This window comes from Sylvia atricapilla, chromosome Z, assembly GCF_009819655.1.
Source record: "Sylvia atricapilla isolate bSylAtr1 chromosome Z, bSylAtr1.pri, whole genome shotgun sequence".
Lineage (NCBI taxonomy): Eukaryota > Metazoa > Chordata > Aves > Passeriformes > Sylviidae > Sylvia > Sylvia atricapilla.
Genome location: NC_089174.1, coordinates 46,998,250 through 47,023,831, shown reverse-complemented (window position 1 = coordinate 47,023,831; position 25,582 = coordinate 46,998,250). Strand labels below are relative to the sequence as shown.

At 37.9% G+C, this 25,582-nt stretch overlaps 1 long non-coding RNA gene across 1 annotated transcript in view; it reads left to right on the top strand.

Annotated features, from left to right (window-relative positions):
- Nucleotides 1-864: 864 nt before the first annotated feature.
- Nucleotides 865-25,582, top strand: part of LOC136373784 (uncharacterized) — a 72,509-nt gene continuing 47,791 nt past the window's right edge. The window contains exon 1 of the long non-coding RNA XR_010745736.1: nt 865-936. This is a non-coding gene — a long non-coding RNA (uncharacterized lncRNA). The remainder of the gene's footprint in view (nt 937-25,582) is intronic.

Below are 25,582 nucleotides of genomic sequence, written 5' to 3'. Positions count from 1 at the left end.
TCTTTTGTCTGTAAATCTCCTTTATGAAAATTTTACAGCTATGTACAAATTATCTAGAGCTTTATATTTTATGGGAAGGACTGTTGCTGTAGCATAACACCATTAGTTTTGAACATCCCTTCCCTTGGAGGGTGGCTGTGAGCCTGCAGTGTAACAGATCAATTGATTGCATCACTCTTTGGGCAAAAGAATACAAGGCTTTTGATGTTGGCCCTTGTTCACCTTAGAAAAGCTTCCTCCCCTGGGTTCTTGTGCAAAGTTATTAATATCTATTAATAAAACTGTCCATATATCATTTTTTTTTCTTTTAATTAAGAAATAAATGTCAGTTACTGGATGTAGATTGTTCTATTTCAGCAAGATTGATCAATTCTTTTTGAAAATCTGAGATTGTGAAAAGTTTAAGATCCTTCTTAAATGAAATGTTACAATGAACTTGCTGACAAATGTAAGATCTGGTTAGCACATCCTAGTCAATATATCCAGACAAAAAATTCCCACTGTGGCAAACTGTGTGAAAGGAAACAACTGCTCAGACACTTGCCACTCCAAGTTATGGGAACATCTACCTCATGGGAGCATTCACCCCATGGATACCTGGAACTTAACCTATATTAAGGTGATACTCTCAGAAGAATGTCTCCAGGACCCCTCGGCACTGGGATGCTGTCAGAGTCTGTCCAAGGATGTGATATGCCTCATGACTGTCTCCAATGATTGAGGACTGAGAACCCAGACTCTGAAAGGAGCCCTGGTGTGGCTGAGGTGGAACGTTTGCCAAGGACTTGGAGGACTGGTATGCATCTCCATGAGAAGGGAGTGAAAGAACAATGGACCTGTCACAGTGGACTGAGCCAAGGCTACTTGTCCAAACTGGTCTGTCCGCACCAGAGGTACAGTGTGCAGCTTGTTCCTGAGCACCGAACCTCAACACAGGTGGTTCCTGCTTTGGCTCTATGCCTCTTGCTTTGGTTCCCACCTTGACCAACCTATAAAAGCTCTGGACACCCCTGCTTACTTTTGTGATCATCCCACAGAAGATCATACCTATAGGCATCTCAGCCTCAAGGACTCATCCCTCCAGATTGGTAGTTATAATCCCCTTCCCCTCTTTCTCTATCTTTTCTTACTATTCTTTATTTGTCTCCCCACTATGGCATTTGTTGGCACTAAATAAAGGTGCATTTTTGATTGAGTAAAATGTGTTGTCCCCTGCTGCGTCTTTTGCGCTCTGAGATCCTTAAAATGAGCCACCAGGTTTCCAGCATATATTTGTGGACCCTGACAGATGCCCACAGTGAAGAAGGATCAATGAGAAGTCACTCGATCCACAGGTGCTGACTTTACATCTCTCTCTATTCTGCTCCCCACCTCCTCTTTTTTATTTCTTTCTATATCTCTACCTCACATTTACTGTTGAATAAAATCTGTATTATTGACTTCAGCTTATGGTTTTGTATACATCTGTCATCTTAATTCATGTAGACACATCTCTTGGTAATCAGATCATAACACAAGGCTCTATTTAAAAGCTATTGTTCATATCTGAATGTTGTTAATTCAAAATAAAAGTGAAAAGTGTTGTACTTTAAGCATTTGTGAAATGTGAGCTGAGAATAAATTATTTACAACATAGGCATAGAGGACTCTTGGGATCTCTGGAAGGGAAGTGTTAGTGTCTGCATTAGACAGATCTGCATTAGACATGGTACTTTTCAAATAAATATTATGTTAATTTAAATTTTCTATCTCTGGTTTTATTTTATGCTAAAGTGAAGAAGAGGGTCAATAAAGATGGATAAATGCTGCCAAATCTAATTTAAGAGGTCAAAGAATCTAATTATTTGGATAACTACCTTATGGCTGTGGACAGAAAGAGGATAAATCCAACAATGAAGTAATTAGATACCTCCACTTGTAGAATTAAGACAAAGCCAGGTAGCATGGAGAAGGTTCCAGGCATATGCACAAGGTTCCAGGGTGCATCCTAAATGAATATAAGTGAGAGTCAGCAAAATTTATTAGAATTTCTTAGCATTCTGTTGCTAAGATTGTTCTACTTCTCTGAGAGCCTAACACTCATGCATTTTAATTAGATTCATGCATAAACCACATCCTTCTCTGCACACAGAGAATGACTTCAAGCTTTGATTTTATATCTGCTTAATTTGAACACTATTAAACTCATAATTTTTACAATAACAGTGTTAAAAACCTTGGTAGTTTGTGCAGAACTCTGATTATTCTTCAAGGGAAAAAATTGTTGACTGCTAAAATTTTCCTTTGACATTACTATTGATTAGGTATGTGGATAAATACATTTTCATAGTAGATGAGGCATTATTATTTTTTACTAAATTTTCCACTGAATTAACATTTTATTAAAATAATAAGGAATAAAATCCCTTTTCATCTAGGTAAAAAATTTGAAAACAGTATCCATAAGAAATTATTAAACTAGCTTTAAAAACTCTTTAAGTAATGTAAACATCACTGCACTTGACATGTCATTCTAAAGTATAGAATGCAATATTGCATCTAAAGGACACAAGAGAAAAATAGAAGGATAGATCAGACTCCACCAAAAAAAGAAAACTTGAACTATTAGAAAGGCAGGACAAGGACTCCTCATCAACTAAAGAATTTTTCTAATTAATTTTTAAGATTCATTATACTGATTTTCTTAGAGAGTATCTGGAGCACAGCCAACAGGAAAAGGTTGCTTGTAACAGTTAAAATATATTTTGTAAAAATAAATAAATAAACTGATTTTCTCCAATTTTTTATCAGAAAGGGATTTGAAAATATCTGGTCATCAACTTCTCTGTGCTCCTGGCATCTTGAGAGAGTACACTTTGTGACCTCCCAGGTAGGAGATAAAGACCATAAGGAGGACAGGCCCTAGATGTCCCATGAGACCCCATAACACACCAGCCTCCAAGCAGACACAGAGTGGTTCCCACCATATTTGAGCCTAAATGTGCAACCACCTCATAGGAAAGCCATTTAGAAAACTTAGTTTCTGGCTTGGCTTCAAAAACATTTTAAGAAATTGTTGAAAGCTCTGCTAACATCTCCTATTCCCTCCTTACCCACAAATCCAGACATATTATTACTGAAACCAGCAAGGTTGAGCATCAACTTCTCTTCAAGCCACACAGGCTGCTCCCATCACCTGCTTCTCCCTTACATGCCTAGGATCTATTTCATTACTCTTTCAGGGATCAAACTGACTGGTTTGTCATTTCTTGCACACATTTTTTGTCTTTTGTGAAACTGGGCATGAAGTCCCAAAAGTCTGCCTTTCTCAAGTTGTTAATAATCTATCCTGATCTCCACAAGATGTTCAAAACTATTTGACAGTGTCCTTACAAGAATACCACCCAGATGACTCAGGCGCCCTGCCATGGTCCCACAGGAATGCATGGATTGAGTTTGTGTAAGTAAACTTTGAACCCACCCACAACTACTGTGGGTTCTTTTTTTCCCTTAAACATTTTTTGTTAAGTATAGAGACCTTGGAGATACACATAAAGACTGGTTTCCATTTTTTTTAGTAGTTGTCTATTAGCAAAAAGACAATGGCATGAGGCTTTTCAGAGGTAAAAATTTCTCTTCAGTAATGTCTGTACAATAAGTCTGTGTTTTATGTAGAGACTCAGCACATTGACACAATATATATGCATTTGCATGAGTGCTAGAACTTCACTCTGAGAGACATACTAATTTTCTGACAAAAATATTAATAGAAGAATTCTATAAGCTTCACAAAACTGTAAAGTTACTTATCATTAAATGTTACCATCATTATGGATGGCCATCGTTTCCATATTAAAACTTCCTTTTCTTATTCTTTGACATTCTCTTGGTATTTTGTGTTATAGAAACAGTTCCAATCCTGAGAGCCTTAAAAAAATATGCCTGAGTGCCATATGGTCTGCCTTCTGAATACAAAACATGCCCATTTTTAAGTGAAATGTATATAGTTAAAATGCATGATTTAACTAAATTGCTATATATTGGCAAAACAACTAAAAATAACATAGAAAATCACATGAAAAGTTACAGTGTACAAGTGACATTGTTCTACATTATGGTTGCTACATACACATCTAATTCATATATATGTGGCTAGTCTAGGGCAAACTAAAATTAATGCATTGGAAACCACTCACAGACACATGCACGGAAGGATGAAAAGCCAACAGACCATGTTACCCATTTAGTGAGAAGCATTACCTGTGGTTGGCATGGTGACCCAGAAGAAAGCCACAGGGCTTACTTGTCAATCATGGGGAACTTCAGAGATGGTTCTTTGGCTCCCAGATCTACGAGTCAAATTGAGACTCACAAGCATGGCCATTACTAGCATGTTTCCCAAAGCTAATCACAGAAGTCATACTCATTGCTTCTTGGAGTGTCTAGCTTCCTCAGCCACATGGAAGTGGAAAGCCAGAGTATTCAATATGATCAACAAACTGACAGTCAACAAGAGTCTGCTAAGGGGTATTTCAAACAAGCGTCCAATCTCATAAGGCCCTGGCTAGTCACTTGAGTTGATTTATGGTCCAGAGATTAGAGAAAGACAAAGAACACTGTGAAAACTGCAGGTGGGGCTATTGTGATGTTCAGGTGCAGGAAACAAGACAGCAGAAGTGAAGAATTTTAGAATTAGAAAAAAATTTAGGAAGTGTTCTTCTGTCAGTCTTTCTTTGGAGCACAACATTTATTGCTACATAATTCCAATATATGCAGTACATTTGCAGTGCTCCCAGAACACAGAGCTCTGAGACAGAATTCAACATAGAATCTGTTTTTTTCCAGAAAACCCATATTCTTGTTCAGTAGCTGACCTGGGAGAAGGAGAAGAATGGCACCTTTCAGCACATGATAAATTTTGCTTAGAAAGAGAGCTGTGCTAGGGAGAGGGGTGTGGATGAAGGGAACTGAAGGAAAGGAGAAGGAGGAGGGAAAGTAGAAGGGGCTATGTTTCCTAATAGGAGAGTAAATTGGCAACTATCTGTATTTCTGTGGTAAGTGTGATACATGGTTTAATGAGATACCAGCAGGACCATCACAATGGGGAAAGTATTAAGGTCTTGACAGATAAGCAATAGAGATATTTTAACAGAACAAGAATTGACAGGGAATATTAAAAGAAAAGAATGTATATGGAAGATATCCTGATGAATGAACCACACAAAAGTACTCTCAGGAAAACAATGAATCAAATAACCTTGAAAGCATGAAGCTAAAATTATCATTATAAAAGATAAAGGAAAATATAAAATAAAATAAAAGATAAAGCAAAACGTCTAGTAAAACAAATCTGAAAAATAAAAAATAATTAAAAAAATAGATTGAACTTTTAATAACTAAATAAAATTTTGACAAAACAAAAGAAAACTAACAAGGTATTTCCTGAAATATTTTAAGGGTTTCCTGAAATATTTCCTTTCTATTGAAAGCTATATAAATATGTTAAGAAATAATGATTTCAGCAGTATTAAAATAATACCCTCAAGACCAAAAGAATTGATTTGAAATGAAAAGAAATAAAATTATTAAGGCTGAAAAGAAGATCTCAAGTATATTACCAACACGGTCACCTACTCTTTTTACATCAAGAACACCTTTTTCAGCTTCATTTTCACAGGTATAAATGGATAAAGGGGGAAAATAGAGAGACAGAAAGCATAGTTTCAAAATCAACACCATAATTTTTCATGGTTTCATACGCAGGAGCCAGACCAGCCAGACAGTTTTGATAGATTTTGGTAAAAGTAGTGTCCTTGTCAATTTTATAAATGTCTAAAGTCAGAGTGGGCTCCTGATTTGCTGTAGCAGTCAAGTTGTTGGGGTTTTTTTTGCAATCTGGCAGTAAATGTTGGGAAGGTGGATTAAAACCTGCATTACCCCTACTGTGGAGTGACTTTTCCCCTTCAAATCCTTTTCCTGTCCTGTCTCGGTTTAGATAGACAGGTATCTGCCAGGGAAGACTGGAGTCTCCCTTGGAACGTAAGCACCCCCCCCCCCCCTTCCCTCTGTTCAAAATTATTATAAATTTGCAATTAAAAGGTTGTCAAGCAGAGATTTTGGGAATAGGTATAGCAGTTCTTTACCAGGGATATTAAAAAATACAAATGTTGTAGTACAGAAGAATAAGCAAGCGAACAAACAAACAAGAAATCCTAGAAAACCCTGACAGAGTCAGAAATACAACCTGACTCCCTGTTGGTCAGGGTGCTGGAAACAATCCAAAAGTAATGCCTCCTGGAGTGGCAGATGTGGTTCTGTTGGAAGCAGCAATGATCCTGTGGAGCCAAAGGTCCAGAGATGGGTCCAGTCTTGCTTTGGGAGTCCCGTGGGAACACTGGATGTCTGGTGACACTTGTGGCTCCTTTTTATATAGGTGAAGATGGTTTGGCTCCTCCTCCCTGGGTAGAGCACCTCACAATAGTATGATATAATGTGTCATGTCATTGGTGAGCTTTAATGACCCATTAACAGAAGATATTCCCATGGGGGTAGTGGAAAACTGACCAGAGATAAGAAAGCATGCCCCACCCAATTTTAACAGCTGGCTTGTTATCAGAGAAGGCAGTTACCCCCTCCCTTCTGGAGGTACAATAGATAAATAAAATCTCCCCATCTGGGTTTCAACAGATGGAATAGGACAAATTTTTTTTTGGTTACAAAACCCAAGACACGTCCAGAAGACAAAAAACCTTACTGTTACAGAGTAATAGCAAAAGTTCACAGAAAAAAGTTTATGATTTTAATATATATGTACTTTATTTCAAAAACTGGTGCAAGTTCAGGTGAAGCCCAAGTATCTTCTTAATTTGCAATTATTTTGAATAAGGGAACATTTTGACCCAGTGGAATGGATAATATCTTACCATTTCTGACAGATTTATACTGATTTCAAAATTAGAAAGATTAGTTCTTTAAGTGTTGTTTTACAAATTACCTTTTGACAGCAAGTATGGTCTGTCCTCACTTCTTGTTTCTAACTTGTTTGACCACTGCACTATTTCTGTTCTGTGCTCATACAATAATCTCAGCAGTGGCATGATAAATTTATCCAATGCTCAATTCAATATGTACTGACTCTAGGGAAGTAACAGAAAGGGTTGATCTGTGACTTAAACGTTTTACATCATACACAGAAACCAACTACAGACTCAGTGAGCAACACACAGCACACAGACAGCAGAAATCCTGATTTCTCTGTTTGCCTCCAGTTCTTTACCTGCTGGAGCAACCCTCTCCTCTTCTCACCTCCTCTCCTCTCCCTTTTTTTTTTTTTTTTTTTTAACTGCATCAACTGAATGATGTGGTAATAGTATTAGAAGGAAGGTGACAGTGAGGAAGAGATCACTGGAAGAAGGGAGATGGTGTGATCTAACAGCTAATTATACTCTCAGTTATACTGTAAATTTTCAACCTCATTTAAAACACAGCATATTTAATGACACAACCTGTAATTACCTGTATTTTCTGTCTCCTGTTCCTAAAATGATTTTAGGAACAGGAGGCTGAGTAAATACAAGTAATGACAGATTGCGAGTGTAGATAGCCAAAATTAAATCAATACCTGTAAAAGCTATGCAGGAAAGGCCATGGTGACAATAATGAGAGAAAGAAATGCAGAGTACAACAAGAGGAAGAGATAGACAAGAAAAGGGAAAGATTTTTCTCCTACTGCCTTTGAATTGCTTTGTATTTTTCAGCTGCTCATTTGAGCAGCTAAAAAGCATTTGTAAAATTAGGTATTCTTGTTTTAGTTTGTACATTATAAATTCTGTCAGAATACAAAGATTCTGATACAAGCAGTGACTTTAATATTAGAGTGACATCCTTTGTTTAACACAGCATATAAGCATCATCACATCACTCTTATTAAGTCCACTTTCCTAGTGTTTGCTACAGCAGCTAATGTATTCTGGAAAAGAGCATTCAGCTTGGACTGATGGTAATAAATTGGGACACCAAACCCTGAAATGCACATTTCTGTCTCTCAGAAATGCAGTGGAAGATATTCTAAAAGGCTTTTTTTTTTCCTGTTAGCTTTTCTAAATAGATAATTTGGGGGCTACATTAGACTCTAAGAAATGTATAACACATCTATATTCACACTATTATCACAGTTAGAACTGTGTATCATACAGTTATATTCATTATTTCAATAGTGAGGAATACCAATTAGGTTCTGTATGCAGCCACACATATAGAACAGAGAACAGCTTTTCTGTGAGAATCATAAAATCACAGAACCAGCAAGATTGGTAGAGACCTTTGAGACCGTCCAATCCAACTTCCCACGCAGCACTCCCACTGTAACCCCTAATGTGCTCAACCACATTACTGAGTGCCAGATCCAGATAGCTCCTAAACACCTCCAGAGGTGCAGACTCCACCACCTCTCTGGGCAACCTGCTCCAATACCTGATTACCTTGACAGAAAAAGGAATTTTCTAATATCAGTCTGAATCTCCCCTGTCATAGCTTAAGGCCATTTCCTCTCATCCTCTTACTGCAAGCACAGTGAATGACCCATCCCCACTTCACTATTACCTCCTTTCAGGTAAGTCACATAATATTCTTAGTTGGAAAGGGTACAACTCAACAGGTCCAACTCAGCAGGTCCAACTTTCAAGTGAATGGTCCACATGAGGATTGAATCCACAACCTTTTTGTTAAACTTATGGAGCAAAATGCTCTGGGTCACAGCTACAAAGAGAGATGAGGCCCTCTGTGGGCTTCCTTTTCTTGAGACTAAACAATCATAGCTCCATCATAAGGCATGTTTTCTGGACCTTTCAATTGTTGCCCTTCACTGGACATACTGCAGTATCTCCATGTCCTTTTCAAAGTTGGGGACCCAGAACTGAACTTAGTTGTGGTCTCACCAGTGGTGATTACAAGTGAATGGTCGCTTCCCTGGACCTACAGGCTAGAGGATTGACAAATAGAAAGTTGCCACTGACCTTCTTGTCCACCTGGGCACACTCCCAGCTCATGTTAAGCCAGCTGTTGACCAGGTCCTTTTCCACTGGGCAGCTTTTCAGTAACTCTGTCCCAGGGTGTATGGGCTCAGTGTGACCCAGATGCTGGTACTTGGCCTTGTTGAACATCTTGCTGAACTCAGCAAAGAGTGCACCTGTCCAAGCTGTGGGCTGCCAGCTTTTCCAGGAAAATGCTGTGGAAGACAGTGTCAAGGGCTTTGCTCAAGTCTAGGTAGGGAACATCCAAAGCCTTTCTCTCATCCACCAAGTGGGTCACCTGGTCATAAAAGGAGGTTGGGTTGGTCAAGCAGGACCTCACTTTCCTGTACCCATAGTGATGAGAAAGAAACAAAAAAACAAACAAAAAACCCCACAAAAAACCAAAAAAAACCAACCAGCCAACCAACCAACCAACCAAACAAAAAAACCAAAACAAAGAAAAACAAAACAAAACAAACAAAAAACAAAACAAAAACAAAAACAAACAAAGAAACAAACAAAAAAAAAAAACCACCAAAAAACAAAAAACAAAAAAGGCAGCTAAGGTAATTAATGACTATATCAGGTAGAAAATGATGGATCACCCAGCAAAGTAATATCATGATAGCAAATTCTCTTATGTCACCAGGATACCTTTGCTTGTGAGCAATAACACTATAAAGGCCTCACGATAGCAAGCATTTAAGCCTCTGTCTTCAGTATTTGGTACTTGCACTGCTCCCATATTACCTGGCTTGAAGATACCTGTCTAATTTCATAGTGAATTTGTATATTCTCTGATTTCTTGGGTCAAATACCCTCCCTGAAAAATCACAGGCCAGCTTTTGAAGAATGAAGAGTTCAAGTGAACATTGGACTCCTTCTACTTCATATACAACTTGACTGTTTCAGCTGTGCATAATATGATGGTAGGATGGCATGCACTTAGGCATAAGCATGAAAAGCCAGCATGAGAGACAGATTACTGTGACCTTAAACCTTTTACAGAAACACTGAGGCTGATGAGCAGTTCTTGCCTCCAGCCATCTCTCATCTGGCATCTCAGGGAATAACAGAGAGGAAGGATCTGAGATGAAATTACCCGTCAAGAATATCAGGTGAGCATTTTGAGCTAAAATACAAACCCCAGCATGATCACAAGTGCGACACTATGTCACACTGGTAATTCCATCCTCCTTGACTCAGTAAACTAAACCAAATAAAAAGAGCTTCTCATCAATCTGTTAGACAAGCCACTAATTGAAAGAGATTTTACAAACACTAGATTCTACTGGATTCTACTGGAAATATTGGAGCCAATATTTCCTTTCATTAAACCACAAAATTTCTGGTGGAGATTCATCTGCAGAAAAGATGCTTCTGCTTTTTAGAGATGTCCCTAACTCTGTAGTTCCTTCATGGCTTAACTCCAGCTGGCAACTAATCCCCACAAAAACACTTTCTCCCTCTGCCCAGCATAATTGGTGAGTGGACCCTAAGGGTAAGAGTAAGAAATACCATGGGTTGAGATATAGACAGTTTAATACAAAAATTAAAACTTGCACACAAGCAGAGAAAAAATAAGGGTTTGGTTACCCCACTTCCTGTGGACATCCTTAGGAAAGCAATATTCCATCATGCCTAGTGTTGACTTAGGCAGAAAAGCACCATCACTCTGGAATATCCATCCCTTCCTTCTTCTTTCCCCAGCTTTATATTGTTGAGAGGATGATGAAGGTCTAGAGCTGGAGCGGGTGACCCCAGCTGGCACAAATATCTCACAACATATGATGACACCATGTTGTCATGCAGAGCCTGTAAAGCTGGGGAAGAGAGAGAAAAGAGGAAAAAGTGATGGTGTTTTCCTTCCTAAGTCAACATTAAATACGATGGATCTTGGATTTCCTTGAGATGGCTGAACACCTGCCTGCCTGCCTATGGGAAGTAGTGACTGAATTCTGGTTTTGCTTTCCTTGTACAATAAGGGTTTTTTCCCTTATCAAACTGTCTTTATTTCAGCCCATGAGTTTTCTTCTTCCTGATCCCATTGGAGTGTGCAACAGGCTGTGTGGCTAACACACATCACTCTTCTGTTTTATTTAGTTTTCTTGTTGCTCATATTCTCTCAGTGTTTGTTCAAATGGTTCTCCTGTGGGACCTGTCATCTGCTCTGTACAGTCTGTACATTCATCTCCTAAGTGGCATGGTAATTTTATTAAAGTAGAAGGATTTTTATTTGTTATATGTTTATTTATTATAATTTGGGCAATTATAGCAGGAATGTAAATGGTTTCATAAAGAGATGAAGACTCACTAAGAATGAATCACTGGCTCTTATAAAAAAAACAACAAACCAACAAACAACCAAATGTTAAATTTTCTCAGATAGAGAGTACATTCCTTTTTCTGCAGGCCTACACAATTTTTAATACTGCAGCACTTAAGGGGCCAGGCATACTAGAAGGGCCAAAAATCTTCTTTGAAGTAAAATTATTTCTGAGTGTAATAAAGTAGGGGTTTTCTATCCTCCAAAACCTTCCTCTTCTTTTCTCTTCTCCCTTCTCCCGTCTCTCTATTGATTTTGATCCCTGTCAGCACTTTTACGTTCTTTTTCCTGCTCTGGAGGGAGATGAAACATAAGGACTTGTATCCCTATGGACAAATACTGATGCATCAAATATAAAATGCATATAAGTTGCATATGCATTCTATAAACTGTGAGTTCATGAATAATTAGACTTTCTTTTTTAATTAAGGAGGGGAGGGAAAGAGAGAAAAAAGTCTTGAAACACTGTGGAGCTAATGGACAAATATCTGACTTCTTTCATGGGAAGACAACATGGAGTGCTCAGCCACTATCGTTTTAAGAATAGGACTGTTGCTAAGCAACAAGTCTCACATAATCTTGCTCAGCTTTTGTGTCTGACGAAAATTGAGGTAAGAAAGTTTGGAAAGCTAATGAGGAAAAAATAGTTTCAGCACAGAACAATCAATATTGTACCTGACCAGAAAATAAACTACTAATGGGGACAGAGAAACCGAAGCTACTATAGAAATTCAAAAGCAAATTTGTTATTATCAGGTATGTTTAATTGGTTGCATTCTAGTTTTCCTTTATCTTTGTGTCCTTCATAAAATGGTGAGAATGCCCTCCTTGGATGTGACTGCAATAACATGCACAAACCTTACTGCTCAGTAAGTTTTAATCGTAGAGAAAATAATTGTTTCTTTTATTTTATGACATTTAAGGATTCAGTAAACCATACATAGACTACATTAAAAAATGAGTGGTATGAATTTTAAATTTTACATGGATTGCTAAAAAAAAAGCTTAAAGCAGGGAGCAATTCACAACCATCTTTTTAGGTCAATACTAGCTAGTAACTCAAATGCAAGTTATTGGTGTCGGAAGACATTGTGCTTGCCAAAGAATGTGAAGTCAGGGTTATTTTCATCTTCTTGCATTCAGCTATGCTAGTAGTGAGCCTGATAATTTATCAACATATTATTATTACTAAGTTGTAGTTATCTGAAGAATCCAGCTTCAAGCATGCAATGCAAAAGCGCTGCTTTTTATTGGTATCCTGCAAAAGATCACAGGTCAGATGCAGTACTAGAACTATAAAATTGTAATTAAATGTTGTTGGATTTTATTGTTTTCATGTTGACAGTACTGTTGTAGATACAAAAAAGCTGATTATGTTCTTTCCATTGACATATATATGTTCACTATGTTACTAAAACAAAATAAATGTAACATCATCATTTTCTATGTGGTGTGGCAGTCTGACAAGCAAGCGTTTTTATCTTAAAAGACCAAACATAATTCATAAGGTAAAGGAAGGAAAACACTGGAAGCTGCATTTTAATGATTTAGGGAGTGACTTGTGCAACAACACCTCTATCACACTTTAGCAGACTATGTAGCTAAAGGAAAAATGTTGAAAAATAAACCGAATTGGTCCTTAATCTTAATAATTACTTTATGCTTATGAAAGAAGAAAAGAAAAGAAAAATGAAAGAGATGATCCTGGATATAGAATAATTTAGTTTAATAATAATGTTTCTAACGCCTTCCTGTGTGGAAGCCTTCAGTAGAGCTTACAGTCTTTTAGTGAACTGGCTTTTTGAAAAATTCAAGAACCTTATTCCCAACATTAATAGAGGCCTAGAATTAGCAACATAATTTTTTAGTCTTTAAGGCTGAGGGACATGATCCATCCTACTTTCTCAGCAGGAACATTTAAGGCAGACCTTGAGACAGAAATAAACATCAAGAATATTGAATTTAAATTAATCTTGTAATTTTTCTGTTTACCATGTTTAACATAAACCTCCTTGTTCACAAAAGTAAATCAAAGGCAGCTTACTAACAGGAAAAGCCATAACCTATAAACTATTCAGTAAAATCATATGAAAGTGATGATAATGAAAACACTAAACTCATTTGCTATTACCAATATTGCAAAATTCATCACTGTGTCACTGAAGTGGAAGGCTGCTTTTTCTTGATGTTCCTGGTGGCTTCTGCTTGTTGGGTCTGATTGCTGTCGTTAGTGGCTTGCTGGCAGAGATGAACAGGAAAGAGCTATACTGTAGGCTGAGCTAGATCAAAGCATGCTGCTGCTTGTTCATTGCTGAACGTTTTATTTTCTTTTCTTCTGGAAAGAGGAAAACGAATTTTTGTCATGGTTTGCCCAATTTAAAGTATCAATGACTGTCATCCTTTCATTTTCTCATAACCTTCATGAGATTGCTTTGCAAGTTTTAGCTTCAGAAAGGGTGCTATGCTTCTATCTTTTTAAGTAATTTTCCACAACCTTCCAAAAACCTTTTTTGAAGGTTTTCTACTTTTGACATTGTGACAAGATATTCCAGAATACATTTACCAGGATGTGAAATCTCAAATGTATCTTTCTTTTTCCTTGTAGTGTTTTTTTGCAAAGCTCTTCTGATCTCATAAGTCCTTTGTAGTGTAATTCTTAAATAGAATCTTTACCCTTGGTTAATCTTAAAAGAAAGACTCATCTCTTTTTAAATGCCTTTGTAGAGAAGGTTCTTATCTACTCTTGATTGAGGAATAGTTAAACTACTGCTAGATACAGAATTAATTTTCTTATTTAATTCTACATTTTTATCATTAAACTGGTTATTCAAGGAAAGAACTATTTAGTTCACCATGTTATATTTGTGTGTCTCAAAACGACAAAAAAGAAATCGTGAGATGCACAAATTATTTTACTAGATTTTCTGAGGTAGGTTGATCCTTGCTTTTGCAGAGCTCCACCTGCATATGCATATGCACTTTCCTCTACCAGTATGCACAGCTTGACATACTATGCAAGAAAACACTCCTTCAGAGTAAGTAGAAAATACTCTTGTCAGAGCAAGAACATAGGATTCCATGTTATACTTATGTTGCACTATTCATTCTGAAATACAAACTATTAATTGCAACAATTAGCCATGTTTTAAGGGACAGGTAATGAGTTTCAAAAACCATGATTTGGGTTAGAAAATGGTTCATAACATGTGTACACCACTGAAAACAAGACTCATTTCCCCACAAAAAGCACAGAATAAAGTGTTGTCCTATGGCGATACAACAACAAAAATCTGACAAAAAAATGTGCAGTAAATAACCACTAAATCCATGTCATCACGCCTTTATCATAGCTATATCAAACCTCACAAAATATAAGCTATCCCAAATATGTCTCTTTTCTTACACAGGTTTCATTCTTGGTTTAATGCCTAGCTTTTACTTTTAAGCATAAGCTTTAGAATTATTCCAATTTTCTTCTGATTTAAATGAATTAGCATGATTGCTACAGAAGTTTTTTTTTTTTTTATTTCCTGTATAGATAATTGCCTGTAAGTGCCTGTTGAAGAATTTTTCTTGTGGTCATTGTACCTTGGAAATATATGGAAAATTATAGTTATTGATGCTAGCTGGAAATTTTTCTTTACATGTTTCTAAGGGGGCTGAATTCAGAAGCCTTTACAGACTGATTTTTCAACCTATGTTTTTTCTGTCTCAAATGTTATGCCAAGAAGATGAAAATGAGTGAGACAGCTGGAAGAGAAAGAAATTGTACCAGAGAAGAAACACCCACTGTGGAATTCCTAGTGGGTCCAGAAGTGGAAGACAGCTGGGAACAAGAGGTGTCGTGTCAAAGAAACGCTTATTTGCGGAATTCCTAATGGATCCAGATGCAGTGCTTCAAGGAGAGTATCAAACCATTTGAAGAGAGATATTCTGTAGAAATGAAAATATTATTTGGTTATTGAAACCTTTGCTTCCAGTCTCCTGTGTATAAAAAGTAAAAACAAACCAAAAAACCCCCCCAAAATCCCTACTCCACCCCCCCCTCCCCCCACCAACAAATAAACAAAAAGCCCTGCCACTCATTGGTTATGGTACATACTGGACAGCTTTAGGGCAACTGAATTGTTTTCAATCTTCAGGTCAGCTGAGTTTGCCTACTTATTCTGTACATGCATGCATTGATCTGAAACAATTCCTTTTATTCCAATTACAATTTCTAGCTTCTATGCAGGAAGCGTATTTTCTTGAATCAGTTATGATATAAAGTTCCAGGCCAGAGAAATTGCCAATATGTCACTTTGGACATGCCCCACTATATATCACTTTTCAGATTATAATACATATCTCCTTTTTTCTTGACTTGACCCTTATTTTACACACGTTTAGGAACTTTGTTTCGTGATTATGCACACTTCTATCTTAAAAAAAAAAAAAATCTGTAAATGCATAAGTGTATCTCCCTTATTATAGTGCACCAAAATCTGTTCTTTACCAGCTGACCTGCCTCAGAGCCAGAATATTGTCTTCTAATCAACAAGTAGATGTTTAGCAATTCACTTTCAACTCTCTGATATTAATTACTACTTAAGAACTTTCCCTTGACCTGCAGTTTGCCATAGCAATAGATGCATCCATAACCTTTTGTTTGAAGGCAAGAAATATTAAGCAGATGCTAGCACTCCTTTGGACCAAGCTACAATGGTCATATGGGGAAAATACAACAATTTCTTTCATTTTCAGTGTCATCCCTAATGCCAGAATGTAAAAAACAAAATGCTGTCCAGTATGGAGTTTCTGTAATGAAGTTTTATGGTGAGGCAGATTCTATAATGTCTTAAAAAATAGTTATAATTCTTTTTACCTTAATTTGTGGGTCGAAGAATCCAATACAAAAGAATTTTAACCTATTGTCTTTGCATAGGAGTGGAAGTTGGCTAAGATTGCAGGGGTCAGGAAAAGCCATGCAGAAGCTATCATCAGAAGGTCTCTGTCTTTCTAACTTCAAGGTGGTGCTGTGGCAATCTCACCTATAGTGAGCAACCAGAGTAACTCAGCACAGAAGATTTTGTTTCACAGGCAAGCAGCCAGATTGGCCCACTGTCTCTGCTGGCCATAGGCTATTCTCAGCAGGAGCCACCACAGGCCCTCTCTTATTCCAGTACAATACCTTTACAGGTAGTACACAATTTTGGACTGGATGTCTGACTCCTTAAAATGAGAAATTAATAGCACTAATTAGAGCTCAACACACTGCAGACAGGTACCAACATACTTCAGGTTTGCCCTGCCATATGCCTCCTATTCTGCTACCTTGCTATTGATAACTCTCTTTTTCCTGACAGTCATGTTAAGTCATTATGTCTTTTATTTTTTACTGGTTTTTTTTTGGTTGGTTGATTTTAATTTGAGGGGGTGGGTTGTTTGTTTATTTGTTTGCATTTAACAGTGCAAATTCTAGCTAAATGGGGAAGCCATAGAACACAGTTTTTTATTTGTTATGCATTTCCAAACCAGGTCTCTAGAGGCAGAAGGTTATTGCTGATTCTACCCAAGATAGATGATGATAAATCTTCTTCCCTTCAGTTTTAAGTCCCCATCTCTACTTTTTATACATTTAGCTACAATGGTTTAAATTTTCACCTCTCCTTTTTTCTTTGCTGGGTTTTTTTCCTGGATTTAAAATTACTTCATGGATGACCAAGGGGCTTTCTATTGACTGTGCATTTTCAATAACTTAATGCAAAATATAAACTACCTGTACTGTTTATAATTTACAATTTGATAGGGATATGCTGATCATTTATTTCTGGCATAAGTGATAAGACATGAAGAAATAGCTTAAAGCAATTACTAAGTTCTTCCATAAGAGGATGATCCAGGAGTGGAACAAGCTCCCCCAAAGAAATTATTGTCACCCAAATTATGTGGATATTCAAATGCAAATAAGCAATGCTCTTAGATATATGATTTAACTTTTAGATTGCCCAGCATGGAGTCAGGGATTCAATTAAATTATCTTCATGGGTACCTTCCAACATCCATGAAGATATTGTTCAAAATCAACAACATGCAGATGATGGGCGTTCATTAGAGAGACTACTGGAATTGCACCCTTACTTCCCTGGGATGGAGACAGATTTAAGGAATAAGAGTCAATGGCAAAACGTTTCCACCTGTTGGAGCATTTGCATCTCCTCTGTGACTATTCCATCTTCCTAAGGGTTCTTGCATAACTGCTATAAAAATCTGCATGTGCAGCTGAAAAATAATGAGAACGATGGTTCATCTAGCTTGGAAGTGTTCCTGAGGCTGTCACCTAATTTTTTTTTTATCAAAAACACAAGGGGACTCTTTAATAATTTGTTACACAACATAGACAGGCCCAGGTCTATAGGGCTTTGTGCGATTCATGCAAGAACACTGAGAGACCTGTCAGAAGAGCTCATAGAGCCACTTTGCAGCATTTACCAGGTGTCCTAGATAGCTGGGGAGGGCCCAGATAACTGTAGGTTTATCAGTGGGATGCCTATCCACAAAGAGCATAAGGAGTATCCAGGGAACTAAAGGCCAGTCAGCCTAACCTCAGTGCTGGCAAAGGCTGGGGAACAGATCATCCTGAATGGGATCAGGCAGCACATGCTGGACAACCAGGGACTGGGTGCAGCCAACACAGATTTAGAAAAAGCAAGTCCTACCTATCCCACCTGATCTCTTTTTTTTTTAATAAAGTGACCCACTAAAAGGACGTGGGAAAGGCTGTGCATGTTGTCTTTAGTAAAGCTTTTGATATCATTTCCTACAGCATTTTGCTGGAGAAACTGGTTTCTCACAGCTTGGAAGGGTATTGCCTTGACTGGGTAGAAGACTGGCTGGATGGCCAGGTCCCACTGGTAGATAGTCATAAGTAATGTTCCTCGGTCCTATTTAATGTCTTTATCAATGATCTGGACAAGGGGGTGAGTCAGTTTGCAGATGACATCAATTTGGGTGGCAGTGTTTGCAGATGACACCATTTTGGGTAGCAGTGTTGATCTGTTGAGGTTTAGGAAGGTTCTTTAGAGGGATCTAGACAGGTTGCATTGATGGATAGAGGCCAGTTCCACGAGGTTCAACAAGATGAAGTGAGTTTCTTGTAGGTGGGTCACAACAACCCCTCACAGCATTGCAGGCTGAGGGAAGAGTGACTGGAAAAATGCCCCTTGGGAAATACCTGGGAGTGCTCGTTGACAGTGAACGTGAATGTTCAGTTCAGTGACAGTGAACGTTTTGACAGCTGGTTGACAGTGCTGGTTGTAGCTGAACGTGAGCTGGCAGGGTGCCCAGGTGGACAAGAAGACTCAGGGCATCCTGGCCTGTATCAGCAATAGTGTGGCCAGCAGGAGCAGGGAGTGATGGTGCCTCTGTACATGGCACTGGTGAGACCTTGTTCAATGTTGAGTTTTGGGTCACTTACTACAAGAGACATATTGAGGTGCCAGAGGACAGCCAGAGAAGAGCAACAAGGCAAGTGAAAGTTCTGGAGACTAATACCTATCAGGATTGGCTGAGGGAAGTGGAGTTATTCAGCCTGGAGTATAAAGAGGCTCAGGGGAGACCTCATGTCCATACAACTCCCCCGAAAGAAGGTTGTAGTGAAGGAAGTGTCAGTCAAAAAAAAAAAAAAAAAAAAAAAAAAAAAAAAACCAAAAAAAAAAACCAGAAGAAAATTTTGAAAACCTAGGGAAATGTAAGAAGGTCAGCACCTCATTAACATTTTGCAGCTGTTTACTTCATTTAAGTAACTTTATGGGAAACAAATTAACACCTGCACATCAAGTTTTCTTTTAAGTACATAAATTCAGTGTTTAAACAGTCACTGTTTGGATAGCATGAAAAGTCCCACTTAGCATCAAGTGCAATACACTGAGTATAGTGTATAGTACAGTAATTTAATCAAAATTTTAGATTGTGTTTAGAAGGAGGAAGTAGACTAGGTCTATGGGCAGGTTTTTGGTTTATTTTTTTTCTTTAAACAATTGCTATAGGTATATAAATTAAATTAATGCCCAGAACTTTCAAAAATGTCAATGGTGCCTTCAGGGGAATATATATAATAACACTGGCTAAATTACATGTAAACATGGGACTCATTGTAGTCAATAGTAAAATACCTGTCAAGTATAAAAGGACCAGCATTTTGCCTTAGGGGCATCTTCTGAGAAAGAAGAGATACTAACCGCATTTGTTAACTTAATTTCTTCTTCAGCAATGCACACTCTTTGCATGGAGAATGAGTCTCAGGAGGTAATGTGAAGTATTCCTGGGACTGGGTTAGATTATTCAGCTCAATATTCATCTTATTTTCAGTCATGCACCACAATAATGGAGGGCCAACCTACTTTGCTTAAGAAGTTATAGGTATGTCCGTAAGCAAACAGCTGCTGTAAGTCTGTGGTTTGATTTGATCTCTACTATTGTCTTTTGCCTCAAAGGCTCACTTAAAAGAAGCTGCATCAGCTTTTTCCACTAAGCACGCAAAGGTCTTATTCAGAGACCTAGAGATCACTTTGAGAAAATTTGAAGGGAAAAGCTGCTTTCTAATGAAAGGAAGCTTTTATTGTCTTTAGCAGCTGCCTGTGTGGCCCGGCTCGGCCAGCCCTGGCACCACGACAGCACTGGTGGTTCTTGGCTGACCAAGAGCAAGGACGTGGCGAAGGCAGGAGATAAAAGGCAGGACTCTTCAGAGTCAAGGCTACAGAGTTTATTGGATCAGGGGGATCCTCACTCCAGGGCTCTGTGTCAGAAGAGACCCTGAGAATGTGAGGGGAGAAACTTATAAAGGGGGGTCTCAGGGATGGGTACGGCAACAAACCAATAACAGAAAAGTAAGGAGTGACTCTTGGGATGACATACAGGTGCAACATCAAATCAAAACCAATTGGGATTCTGCCCAACCACTCGACGCCTCTCTTGGAATTGTCTGGACGCCGGGAGAGGCCCCAGAGTGACTGACAGGACCAGAGGGTTATGTAACTAATGATTGACACTTAACAAATATTTGACAAACAACTTGGGGATGAAAAAGGGGAAAGGAACAGGCGGGGATTACAAAGAACCACTTTACATTAAACTTTCTGGAAATAATTCATATAACAGAACAAGCAAAGTAAAATCCAAAACATGTGCCACTACAATTGTCATAGCCTGAATCTGAATACTTCACTGGTGGAGAAATTATAGTGTACTGAATTTGCATTGCAAGATCTTGGCAATGGGGAGTTTCTGTAAGACTCTCCTAACAGGCTTCCTCCATGCCCAAAAGATTAATTTACATATGGCTCCAAACCAGACTTGGCCATGCCCAAAGCTGAGTCCATCAGACATGATGGTAACACCTCTGGAACAACAAGTTTAAGGGGAAATATTATTGTAAAACACCTACTTTAAACAGGAAGAAGAGGAGTGAGAACATGTGAGAACAGCAGTCCTGCAAACGAAAAAGCCAGCAGAGAAAGAGGACGAAGAGGTGCTTCAGAAAATGAAACAGAGATTCCCTTTCAGCCTGTGGTGCTGATAATGGTGAGATAGGCTGAGGTCTGCAGCCCATGGATGTCTATGGTGGAATAGAGACCCACCTGCAGTCTCCATGCCACAGCAGGTGGATGGTCCTGACAGGAGACTGACTGTGTGGGAATAACATACTGCATGAGGTTCCTGGAGTGACCTGTGGAAGAGAGGAGTTTGTGCTGAAGCAGGTTTGCTGGCAGGACTTTTGAGCCCATGGGGTACCTATGATGGAGAAGCTCATGAAGATTTGCATCCTGTGGGAAGGACTGCATGCTGGAAGTGAAAAGTGTGAAGAGACCTTGCCAGTTGGAGGAAGGAGTCATGGAGACAATGTGTGGTGAACTGTTGCAGCCCCCATTTCTCATCTCCCTGCACTTCTGCAGGGGAAGAGGAAGAGAAAATTGTGAAGTTGAAAAAGGAGAAGAGACTTTTAAGATTTGGGTTTATTTCTCTTTATCCTGTTTGATTGATAAAAAACTAAAGTAATTTCTCCTGAGTCAAGTCTTTTTGCCCATGGCAGTAATTGGTGAGTAATCTTTCCCTGTTCTTATCTTATCTTTCCTTATCTTTTATCTCCCCTGTCCAGTTGAGGAGCTTTGAGAGACTGCAAAGATGTTTCAAGACATTTTGGGATGCATGTGTATGGAGAAAGAGGCAGGTGGGGCCCTGCTCTGGTCGATCCACCATCCCTAGAGCCAGCAGCCCCCCAGAAGCTGCCAATCTCTGGCACACCAGAGACAATTCTCCACATCCCACCTCTGGAACCTCAGTCCAGATCCTGAGTGGCTAAATGAACCCAAGTCCCACCTGAATGAAGGGCCCAGGAAAGCCAACAGTTATTTAAGGCCAAACACAAGTTAGTTATATGTCTTCAACCTATGTCCTCTTGGAATTTCTATCTGAACACTGCTGGAATCCAGGAGTTGGTAGCTCTAAATGTGCTTTTCCCTATCTTTTGTTTGTCTTTCTTTCTTTCTCTTTCTTCTTCTTTGAATTCTCTTTTGGAATTTTTAACTTAAATTTGAATCGCCTTATAGTTTGCTAAGTTAAATGGGCCAAGTTAATGCCTTGAGAAGTGTTTTTCATTCATTGAATGTGGCGCTAAAATTTTGCCAGAATTCTCTAATTTTCCAAAGTTGCCAATAAAGTTCTTTTTGTTGTTTTGACCTCTTTAGAATATCTTGTTGATATTTCTCCTTTGTTGATATTTCTCCTAACTCAGAGTTTACTTGAACAACCATAAGCCCCTTTGAAAGTCTCATTGAACAAGCTGGTTTGGGCCCTATAGGAGGAAAGATGATAGAGTGGCTTTGGTGGGTACCTGGCATCCAATCAAGATATGTGCAGAGGCAAATATTGTTTGATATCCAGAGATTCCTAATTTAGATTGCTTTTGGTGTGACCTAATAAAATATCTATGCTTACATATGTAGCCTGTATCAAATATATCTTTTAAAGTGGATAATGAACAAACAGGTAAAAGCCCCTTCTCTTAATAGTCAGAGGAATGTAATTTAGTGTTCTGAATATAATTTGTTGTAAGGATCTCCAGCTGAGATTGATAGCTATAGTGTCAGCTATATAAGGCAAAGACATGTTAACTATCATGTGCTAACTATCCTTACACACATTTTTATCTAAATATTTATGGGTTCATTTAGACTCATAGCATCTATTATGTCACTTTTTTTTTTCCTCTTATCTCTTTCTCTTAGATTTTAAATGGTATCTTTAATTTGGAGGACATGAGTAGTAAGACAAATTTTAAATGTGAAAAATTAAAAACTACAGAAGCTGACACTGAGGTGTTCCTCTGCCTCCACTCTTTGTCAGGAGTGAAACCCATTGGTAGAGTCCATCTAGTACTAAGATAAATCTGCATGTAAACATATCTGAGACATATAACTGGCCATATTGGCCACATATTGCTCCTTACCAGTTTTTTTTCTAAAAAAACCCCCTTCTTTACTCTTTTTTATTCATCCATATTATTCCACTTCATTAGGACTACTATAGAATTATGATTTTTCACTCACCAGGTGAGAAAATTCTGGAAATAGAGATAGTATTTGAATTGAGTTGGAAATAAATTCAGACACACATGAATAACATGCCTAAAGTCATGTAGAAAACCTTGAAAACTCACTGACTTTTTCCTGCTAAAAGACAAGAATGAAGCTTTCAGTGTTGGTTTGTTTTATGCAGTTGTTTAACCTGGAAATAAAAGCAACTACAAATTAAGTAATTTTACTTTTTCAGCCAAAACAAACAAAACACATGTTGGCTCATTTTCTTTTTGTTCTTGGAAATTTTTCTGTCACTCCTCTCTTCCTAGCTTAAATACTTTAGAAAACTTTTGAGTAATTTGCAGAGAAGTTTCTATAGTTCTCTAGTTCTTTAAGTATTTGTTGTCCTCACCAAATATTGAAGCATAGTGTGCTGTCATACTGAATCTAACCTGTAGATAAAGTTCTCAGGCAGGTGCAGAAAGTAGGACACAGTAACTATGTGGATTATTATTATTAGGTTTATTGCTAATACAGTATTTAAATATCATCAATTCAGTATCTAACTATTATGTCTATTGATAGAGTGTGTTATAGTACTATCAGGTCATGGCCTGTCCTGTTGAGTCATGAACTTCAGTGAGACCCCCTCTCCCTGCCTTGTTCTCTAAACTTTTGAGCAGCCTAGCTGTGCCTTGATTCACTTAGTCATAGATTTCATCAACAGACTGTGTCTGAAGGATTATAATATAAACAGGTTTGTCTGGAAGCTTACAAATTTGTTGGGGGTTTTTTTGTTGTTGTTGGTTGTTGTTGTTTTTTGTTGTTGTTGTTGTTTTACATGATTTGGCTTTGCAGACTTTATAATTAAAAAGAAAAAAAAAAATAGGCACCAATGGAGCTAGTTTAGCATTTAATCTCCATATGTGATTGGACCTTAACACTCTTTACTCACCTATGCAAACCAGACCAAAGTTCTGTATTTGGACTGGATGTGCACTGCAGATGTCCTCATCAGGGTGGAGATTCACTTAGAAACTATCTGCATCCTCTAAGAGATGGGTTTACACAGCTGACTCATTCTCCACCAGCATTTCATACCCCTTTGCAGATTTATGTGGACCAAAGTCAATTGAAAACTCCTCAGCTTTTCTATCTCTGGAATGCAGTAATTGTGTAAGTATCTGGATGATTCCTATTCTGGCACAAACTACTTTGTCCATCAGAGATTGCAGAAGTGGGATAAAGAACAGACACAAGCACAAAGACCCAGCTGTCTTTCATTGCCCTCACAAGTGCACGTAGAATGAGTGTACCAAGTCAGGTCAAGCGCAATGCCAAAATGATACAGAAGAACTAAGGGTGAAAGCTCTATCAATATATTAAAGAGGAAAGCACACATGAAAGTGTTTGTAAAACACCTAGCACAATGAGGATTACTGGATACAGGTTTACAAAAGCTTGAAGAAAAAATTAACAGGTTTTGTATGGGTCTTTTTCACAGTGTTTTTCTGACACTTAATATGATAAAAATCTGTTCAACACAAGTTGTCAGTTTTGAAATTAGACCTACAAATATCTGATGGTGAATTTCTTTTCATGTGCATGATGCCAGGGCAGTCTTTTCTGAATCTTCTCAGACAGAGCTGAATGTATTTTTTGCCAATACCTCAGTTCTGGTGAAACAACCAATAACAATATTTCATATTTTTAGTAGAAAACTAGCCTGCTGTAGTAGAATTAGAGCATAATTAGTTTTTATTAAGCTAGACAAGAGATTTTGACAGATTTCAAATGTACAACGTAACTGAAGCTGCTTCACAGTCAATCCAAGACTATTTTTATTGATTTGAAATATATGAGAAATCTTATAGCAGCTTTTCCACAGATAAGTACTTGAAACACTTTGTACCCACATCCGAGGTACTTGAGGTCCCTTCAAACTAATTTCACCTTTTGCCAGCAAGATGAGATTTTCAGTCTAAGGCATGGAAGTGCTTATATTGAAAACAATCAAAAACTGCTGAGATCTTAAAAATATGAAAACTGAAATTTTAGTCAGCTTTTTAAATTTAAAACAAAAAACGTGTTTGTTTGTTTGTTTGTTTTTCCCAAACATAACTTCTAATTCATCAGAGGGACATAAATATTATCATCCTTAGTGAGCAAATGACTTTTTATCTACTCATCACTGAGCTGCTGCACTTTTCTATGAAAGATCTGTTATTTACTAATACTAGAAAAAGGACATAAAATTAAAAGGTCTGCTGTAATAATCCTTGCATTTCTTCATGTATATTGAATGACAGAGCACAGTTAATCTTGACTATGTGGGAGAACATCCTTGATAGTTGTTCACTCTTACCCTGTGTAGAATCTTCACATCCTTTGTACTCCTTTTGGAGGCTTCTTAAAGGCAGGTGAACTGGACCTCAGCCATGAATGTTCACACAAAGATGTGTCTACAGTAACAGCCAAAAAAAATGAAATAAAAGAGGTTAAAAATATTTTCCCCATTGTAAATCACAATATCTTTCCACAATAGTTTCACAGCTCTGTGTTTAGAATTTAACAACATATAAAGTAACCATGTAAATAGTTATACAGCGCAGACTTTGATGTAGTGAGAAAATTTCCAAGACTACTAGGGAAAAAGACCTGTCTATTGTCTTTCATTTTGTGCTATATAGTAAAGACTCTTATCTTCAACA